The following is a 9,498-nucleotide window of genomic DNA, read 5'->3' as shown; positions in this document are numbered from 1 at the left end:
TAGAAATAAAAGCAAAAACAAACAAATGGGACCTAATTAAATGTATAAGCTTTTGCATAACAAAGGAAACCGTAAGCAAAACAAAACAACCTATGGAATGGGAGAAAATATTTGCAAAAGATGAGAATAACAAGGGCTTAATTTCCAGAATATATAAACAGCTCCTATAACTTAATAAGAAAAAACAAACAACCCATTCAAAAAATGGGCAGAAGAACCAAAGAAGCAATTAATTTTCCAATGAAGACACACAAATGGCCAATAGGCACATGAAAAAATGATCAACATCACTAATTATCAGAGAAATGCAAATCAAAACTACAGTGAGGTATCACCTCACACCGGTCAGAATAGCCATCATTCAAAAGTCCACAAATGATAAATGCTGGAGAGAGGATAGAGGAAAGGGAAACTCCTACACTTTTGGTGGGAATGTAAACTGGTGCAGCCATTGTGGAAAACAGTATGGAGATTCCTCAAAAAACCTAAAATGGACTTACCATATGATCCAGCAATCCCACTCCTGGGCATATATCCAGAGGGAACTTTAATTCAAAAAGATACCTGCACCCCAATGTTCATAGCAGCACTATTTACAATGGCCAAGACATTGAAACAACTTAAATGTCCATCAACAGATGACTGGATAAAGAAGCAGTGGTATATGTATACAATGGAATACTACTCAGTCATAAAAAAGAATAAACAATGCCACTTGCAGCAACACAGATGGCCCTGGAGAATGTCATTCTAAGTGAAGTAAGCCAGAAAGAGAGAGAAAAATACCATAAGATTATCACTCATATGTGGAGTCTAAAAAAAAAAAAGCCAAATAAACTTAATTACAAATCAGAAACAGACTCACAGACATAGTAAACAATCTTATGGTTATGGAAGGTGGGAAAGGATAAGTTGGCAGTTCGAGATTTGCAGATACTAACTACTATATATAAAACACGTAAGTTTCTACTGTATAGCACAGGGAACTATATTCAATATCTTGTAGTAGCTTATGGTGAAAAGAATAAGAAAACAAATATATGTATGTTCGTGTATGACGGAAGCACTGTGCTGTACACCAGAAACTGACACAACATTGTAAACTGACTATACTTCAATAAATTTGTACTTTTGTTGTAAGACAGATTGATGCTTGTTCATTTGAACAAAGAAAATAAGGACTTATTAAAAGGGATAAAGAGTCTGTCAGAGGAAGAGAATATTATGCAAGTGGAAACAACAACAACTCTAATCCAAATTAAAATCCACGCCTCTGTTTTTCTGGCCATTATGAAAAAGCAGCTATGAACATTCAGTACAAGGCCTTTGGGTGGACATTCATACATCTTCTTGTTGGGTATGTATCTGGGAAGGGAGCTTCTGACTTATAGGGTTTGCTTATGTTTCACTTTAGTAGATTTATCAGTGTTTTCCATTTCCTTAATGTTTTCAAAGAACCAGTCTTTAGTTTGGCTGGTTCTCTCCACTGCATTCCCTTTTCTATTGTCTGCATTTCTGACCTTTAACCTTTCCTCTTTCTACCTTTGGGAGGTCCAATATGCTGTTTTTTTAATCTCACTTTTTGAGACAGACAATTTGCTCATTCATTATTTTCTTTCTCCTTTACCAATACATGCATTTAAGGTTAAAAAATTCTCTACGAGTATAATATTAATTAAATCGTGCACGTTTTGATTTCTGGTTGATTGTCATTGTTTGTGGTCGTTAGGTCCCATAAAGTTTCCATAAAGTTTCCATAAACTGAATCAGTGACTGTTGACCCCATTGCTCCTGGAGAAATAAAAGCTGAAGTTCCTATGATCCTCTAGGCAAAGCATTTACATCAACCAATCAACAGGTAGCCTTGTTTTATGTGTGTTTCTATTTCAAGACAGAAGAGGCAATTTTTCATTCATGAGCATGGAGGTCTCATAGAAATGAGACCTAATAAGTGTTCAAAACAGGCAGCTTTTATCCTGTTTAGGAAAACAAACAATAAATTTGTGAGAAATTGACAGGGCAAAGAAATTTACGCTTTGGGTGCTTAATTAGTGAAGAATCTAAACTGAGTTTGGGCTTGGAGTAGTCAATCAAACAAGTAACAGGGTTTGTTTATGCAGGTTTCTCAGCCCCAAATTCCCTGTCTCTGGTGATAAGAGCATCCTTCCACCCCCAGAAGCAAACAGTGTTCTTCCTATGAGAGACTTATACTCTGCGTTCAGGGAGACAGGTGGGAGGGTCAAAATGTCCATCCTGCGTCCGCCATTTCTAAAGTGACTTTCGTTCAAAATAGTCCGTATGCCATTGAGGCACATTCAGGGACAGTCTACCATGGGCCCTAACAATAGCCTGCATGTAACAAATTTTTCTAAGTATTTCAAATTCCCTAGAAAAGAATGTGTATTCACTCATCATTGGTTAGCTGTTTTCTCTGACAACTAGTCAACCATTATTGTACCCATTGTTTTTGTGTTTCCTCTAAGATAAAAGAGTATCCTTCACTTTATGCTGTCTCATATATTTTAGGACTTTACCACTTCCAAGAACTGCTTGAACTCAATGCTTTAACTCAAATGACTTCTTTCCCAACTTTTTATTGTTGTCATGCACTCAATTCTAGTTTTACTTTTTACACTTCTCAAGGTATTTTTATTATTGTTTTGTGTAATCAATATTAATTTCTATTCCCCTTTCCATGGCTCTTTGGCTCTTGGCCACATTTCCATGTTTCTATCTGAAATCATTTTTCTCCTGCTTGAGGAATTCCTTTTAATGTTTCCAGGATTGGGGCTGATAAATTCTTTTACGCTCTACATAAATGTCTTCATGCTAACTTATTTAATTCTTGCTGCAGTTTGGGGTTATAAAATTTCCACTGGATTTGTATTTAGAGAATCCACTTCTCTGGTAAAACATGTCATTTTCATCGACTATTGTCTGGAATGTGTTAATCATAATCATAGGTATTTTAAAGTTTGGGTTTGATCATTCCAATTTCTGAGTCATCTATGTGTCCGCTTCTTATTTGTTTATACATTTGTTTGTTTTACCTCTTGACACAATAAGAGAATTTTTGCTTGAATTTTGTCAGTGTAAATACATCTGTATCTAGATCTAGATCTAGATCTATATATAATATGAAAGCTTCCTCCAGGAGTATTCACATGATCACATTATCCTCTGGTCAGCATTAGATTGGGTAGCTATTGCCTTAATCCACCAAGGACTGAGTGGATTTAAATCTACATTGCAGTTTCTGCAAGATTCTCTCAACCCTTTCTCTACCATTCCACCATTTCTTGTTTGTTTTGGTACCTATGGTTAAGCCTTCTAGAAATTCCATCTGCGAGCTCAGATTATTACTAAAGCTCCTTCTCCTTGTTGGAGATTGAGTTTTTTTCTCCTCAACATCAGATGACTGTCAAAAATCCACTCTGCTTTTCACATTTGTCTTCCTAGTCTCTCCCTGTGAAGTTGAAGAATCTGCAAATGGCTTGAGGGGAAAAGATTCATCTCACTTCTCTGGCTTTCTCTTCTCTTTGGAATTTTGGCTCTTCAAGGACATTGACAAAGATTTTTTATCTCTCCTAGGAGACTGCCTGCTAGCCCAGAGCATGTCACCCATCACCAAGGGGCCTCTAGGAGAAGAATCTCTCACAAAATGTTTACTCACGTCTCTGAATCTTTCCTTGGAAGTGTTCCAATTCCTTCAAAGATGTTTTTTTAAATCTGGCTCCTCTAAATTCTCAGTAATAGTTTGGTGTCTCTCAACTTGTATTATAGACAGAAGTACAGAGGAACTTTCAGGTTTATCCTTTTTCCATCATTTCTTTATTTTGTTATCAAAGAGGAAAAGAAATAAACCTTGATAAATTTCACATTTTCTCGGAATTCCCATATAGGTGACAGAACTAATAACGTTACTTTTACCGCTATTCTCATGGCATGATGACCTAAAGCTGCAGTTTATTATCACTTCCTGTGATCCCGAAACTTTGGGCAAAGATTGAAAGATATGTTCTCATTTAATGGGTCCAAATATTATTACTTTGATTTTAAGAAGAGTTCCTTGAGTGAGAGTTCAAGTAACTTTGTCTAAGTTCACAATTAGGGGCAGAGTTCATGATTAAATGATTTGATTTGGAAATTAGTTTGAAATGAAGGTCAGTAAATAACGGTCAAGTGTTGACTCATGTGGCACTTCTGCATTAGTCACACCGTCTATTAATATAAAATTTCTCAGTTTCTACTAAAAACTGCTAACTGAAAACTAGCCTTGCCACCTGCCTCTACAAGGACATGATCACATTGGCACTTGCCATCCACCTCTGCTGGTATTAAATCATGAGCGGCAGCCACTGACCTCCAACCCTCCCTGAAAGGAGCTCAGGGCGGAGATCAGGAATGATCAGTCCATGCTTTGGAAAAACTGGCAGAACAGGGCTTCATACAGTCAGATATTTTCAGAAGATTTTTATGAGCCCAAATGCTTGCATCTCCTCATATCTAGAAAAGCACTAAAACCATTAACGGCGACATCCGCTCCTCATGACCAGTAGCAGCCTCTGCCTGTGTGTGTGCTTGACTGCACGACCCTCCCCTTCACTGAAATCATATATAATACTGGGTTTTCTCCACCTCTTTGGAACAGTTTCTCAGAGCTTTCTGAGATGCTGTCTCCCAGGCTACAGTCTCCATTTTGCCCCAGATAAAACTTATACAACTCTCACACTGTGTGTTGTTGGTTTTTTTTTTTTTTTCTCTGTTTTCCCTTACACCAGGTGAAGTTCCTTATTAAACCACGTGATTTCCCGTAACCGCTGAGCCAAATCAGCCTGTTTCCTGTAACTGCTCCTCTTTCTAACAAAACGAAACTGAACATTTTGTGGCTGGAGTCAGAATTATATGATTACTCGATTACCATTTAGAGCATGTTTTTGAAGCTTCACACGTTTAGCTCACCATGCCAGGTGAATTCTAAGCATACAGTAATGAAAAGATACAATCTTTTCCTTTCAGGAACTTAAAGGGGGAACTGGAAAGCTGAGTGAGTATTTAAGACGATTCATTGGGACAAGTTGCAAAAGGCAACAGAAAAATTTATTATGAGAGCACTTAAGGAGAACCCTGATCCCAGGGAAATTTTTCCAAGGAGATGTTAACTAAATTTGCAAACTGAAGAACTGAGTAGGTGTTAGCTAAATGTGAGGCATTTGAGGTGCATGGAGAAGTGTTCTAGTTGAAAGGAACTGCATTAATTTATGCCCAAAGAGAACATAATACATAGTAGATTTGGGAAAACTTCTTAAATTTAAAATGGCTTGAGTACAAATTATGAAAGAAGGATGAGAAAATAACCGTCCAGTTAACACAAGGTCTCCTTATCCATCTATGTGAGTTCATAACTCCTAAGCCATAGCCTCTTGTCTATTTTCTTATAAAACCCCATCTGATAGCTGACACCATATGTGAGACATAGGACATGTTTTTATATGGTTCTTAGGGAGTTGTGGTATGAAGGGGGAAAGTACACAGAATCATTTTAATTTCACTATGGAAAGAATTTTATTCTTTCCCCTACCAAAGTTTTTTTAATTGCACCTACATTTAGGAGACAGAAATGAGTAATTGACTGGATGTGAAGACAGAAGAAAAAGCCCCTTCAAGTTACCCATTACTCCATTTTATTCCCTGACAAATACAGAATCATAATCACTAACATATATACCTTGAAATAGAAGCATCTGATATTATACTGAGTGAGAAAAGCTAAACTCAAAAGACCACCACCGTTATGATTCCACTTATACAATATTCTCAAAATGACAAAATTACAGAGATGAACACATTAGTCGTTGCCAGGGGCTAGAAACTGGGTCAGAGGGTGTGGAGAGAGAAGGAGATGGATGTAACTGTAAGAAGGAAGCAAGGGGGATGGTTGTGGTGATGCAGCAGGTCTGTATCTTGATTATGGAGCTGGTACACAAATTTGCACATGATAAAATTGCATAGAATTTTAGACACACACAAGTGCATATAAAACTGGCAAAATCTGCATAAGATTGGTGGATTGTACCAACTTCCTGCTTTTGTTGTAGTTATTAAGACATTAATTGACAGAAACTGAGTGAAGAGTACATAGAACCTCTTTGAACTTCTTTTTACACTTCCTGTGACTCTATGATTATTTCAAAATAAAACAATGATAAAAGAAAAAGAAACCTTGCAAGTTACTCATCAAGTTACCCATTACTGCTCTAAAGAAGTGTCTGTCTCAAGCGATTAAAATAAAAGTACTACAATCACTGATATGTGATTGGATGTATCAGCTCACATCTGTGAGTTACCAGGTGACTTCTGCCCCCGCTTCCCTCGGGCCTTTCTGCCTTTGACAACAGGATGGATGGTAGATGTAGTCAGTGAAAGAGGAACGCAGTCAAGGAGAGAGACAGGAAAGAAAGAGCCTTTGGAGCCAAGTAAGTCCAACACAAATAATGACTCTTCAGCCTGGTGGTTATTTGACTTCACATACACACAGTAGGTAGAACACCAGACCCCCTAAAGAAACCAAGTCCTAACCCCCCAAACCTGTTGATATGTACCTTATATTTTTTAAACATGAGTCTTTGAAGATGTGGTTAATTAAGGATCTTGAGATGGGGAGATTATCCTGAATTATGTGGGTTGGACCAATTGAATACCATGGCTTCTTATTAGGGGAAGGAAGCAATGTTACCATCAGAGAGAGATTTAAGATGCTACGCTGCTGGCTCTGCAGATGGAGCAGGACGCTACAGCCAAGGAATTCAAAGGTCTGCTAGACGTCCTAAAAGGTGAGGAAAAAGATTCTGCGCTGGAGCCTAAAAAAGACACATGGCTCTTCCAATACCTTGATTTTGGCTTGATCCATTTTGAACAAACAGCCCAATCAAAAAATGAGCAGAAGATCTAAATAGATATTTCCCCAAAGAAGACACACACAGATGGCCAACAGGCATATGTAAAGATGCTCAATATCACTATTGGAGAAATGTGAATCAAAAGTACAATGAGGTGTCACCTCACATCAATCAGAATGGCCATCATTAAGATGTCCATAAATAACAAATGCTGGAGGGGGTGTGGAGAAAAGGGAACCTTCCTATACTGTTGATGGGAATGTAAACTGGTGCAGCCACTATGGAAAATAGTATGGAAATTCCTTAAAAAACTAGAAATAGAGTTACCATATGATCCAGCAATCCCATTCTTGGGTGTATATCTGGAGAAACACAAAATTCAAAAAGATACATGCACACCAATGTTCATAGCAGCACTATTTACAATAGCCAAGACATGGAAGCAACCTAAAAGTCCATTGACAGATGGCCGGATAAAAACGTGGTGGTATTTCTATACAATGGAATACTACTCAGCCATAAAAAAGAATAAAATAATGTCATTTGCAGCAACATGGATGGACCTAGAGACCATCACGCTAAGTGAAGTAAGCCAGAAAGAGAAAGAAAAATACCATATGATATCACTCATATGTGGAATTTTTAAAAAGGAAAAAGAAGATACTAATGAACTCATCTACAAAACAGACTTGCAGATATAGCAAGCAGTCTTATGGTTATGGGGGGAAAAGGGGTGGGAAGGGATAAATTTGGGAGTGTGAGATTTGCAAATGTTAGTCACTATATATAAAAATAGATTTAACAAATTTCTTCTGTATAGCATGGGGGACTCTATTCAGTACCTTGTAAAAGCCTTTAATGAAAACGAATATGAAAATAAATATATGTATGTATATACATGACTGGGATATTGTGCTGTACACCAGAAATTGACACATTTTTGTAAATGACTATACTTCAGTTTTTTTAAAAAAGCTGTCAATTCATAAAAAGACATTGAGTTAATGGGTCTTAAATACTCGTTACTAAATGAAAGAAATCAATCTGAAAAGCTGTACAATTCCAACTATATGATATCCTGAAAAAGGCAAAACTATGGAGACAATTAAAAAAAAAAAAAAAAAACTGGTTATGGGGGTGGGGGGAATGGAGGGAGATAAATTGGCCCAGAAGAGAGTATTTTAGGGCAGTGAAATTGTAATTATGCACATATGTCAATATACTTTTGTCCAAACCCATGGAATACAAAACACCAAAAATGAACAGTAAAGTTAACTATAGACTTTGGGTGATGATGACGTGTCAATGTAGGTTCGTCCCTGGTGAAAGATGTCCCATTCTGATTAGTGTTACTGATAATGGAGGAGGCTATGTATGTGTCTGGTTAGGGAGTATATGGAAAATCTTTGTAGCTTCCTGTCTATGTTTTTTGAAGTTATCTCTGTTGCAACTGGACCTTTTTTATTGTTGAGTTTTGAGAGCCCTGTATTCTAGGTGTGAGTCCTTTGTCAGACATCTGATGTGCAGATTTTCCTCCCACTCCCAGGCTTCTATTTTTATTCTCTTACAAAGTATTATACAAAATAAAAGTTTTTCATTTTGATGAGATCTAGTTTTTTAATTTTTTTTCCTTTTATAAATCATGCTTTTGGTGTCAGGTCTAAGAATTTATTGCCTAGCTCTATATCCAAAATTTTTTCTCCTGCGTTGTTGTTTTTTTTTCTCAAAATTTTCTAGTTTTATGTTTTAGATTTAAGCCTAGAGTCCCTTTGGGGCTAATATTTGCTTCAGATGTAAGATTAGGTTGAAGTTCATTTTTGCCAGTGGATGTCCAAGTACTCCAGCATCATTTATTTACTGAATTGCTTTTGTACCCTTGTGAAAATTCAGTTGGCCATATTTGTGTGGGTCTATTTATGGGTTTGCTATTCTGTTATGTTAATCCATGTGCCCAGCACTCTGCCAATATTACTTTAATGACCTTAGCAATAGAGTAAGTCTTAACATCATATAGAATAATTCCTTCCACTTTATTCACCTTTTTCAAGATTATTTTAGTTATTCTAGGGCCTAGGGCCTTCCATTTGAATTTTGGAATAAGTTTGTCTATAGTCTATATGTCTACGAAAATCCTGCTGGATTTTGATGGAAATTGCACTGAACCTATAGATCACTTTGGGAAGAACTGATATTTTTAGTATGTTAAGTCTTCAAATCCATGAATACAATCTTTGCCTCCATTTATATGTAGTTTTTCTCTCATTCTGTATCAGCACTTTAAAATTTCAGCATTCCTATCTAGAATACGTTTTAATTTTATACATAAGTATTTCACTTTCTTTGGAATGATTATAGATGCTACTGTGTTTTTGTTTCCACATGTTAATTGTTAGTATATAATAAATGATTAATATTTGTGTGTTAAACTTGTATCGTGCAACTTGCTGGACCCACTTAATTCTAAGGGTTTGCTATTTTTTATATTTTGAGGTGTTTTCTACATAGATAATCTTGTGATCTGCAAATTGAGCCAGTTTTCTTTCTAATCTGTATGTCTTATTATTTTTATTTTATTTTTATTTTTATTTTTATCTTATTG

Source organism: Camelus bactrianus, chromosome 34 (assembly GCF_048773025.1).
Source record: "Camelus bactrianus isolate YW-2024 breed Bactrian camel chromosome 34, ASM4877302v1, whole genome shotgun sequence".
Classification (NCBI taxonomy): domain Eukaryota; kingdom Metazoa; phylum Chordata; class Mammalia; order Artiodactyla; family Camelidae; genus Camelus; species Camelus bactrianus.
This window is presented reverse-complemented; position numbering follows the sequence as displayed.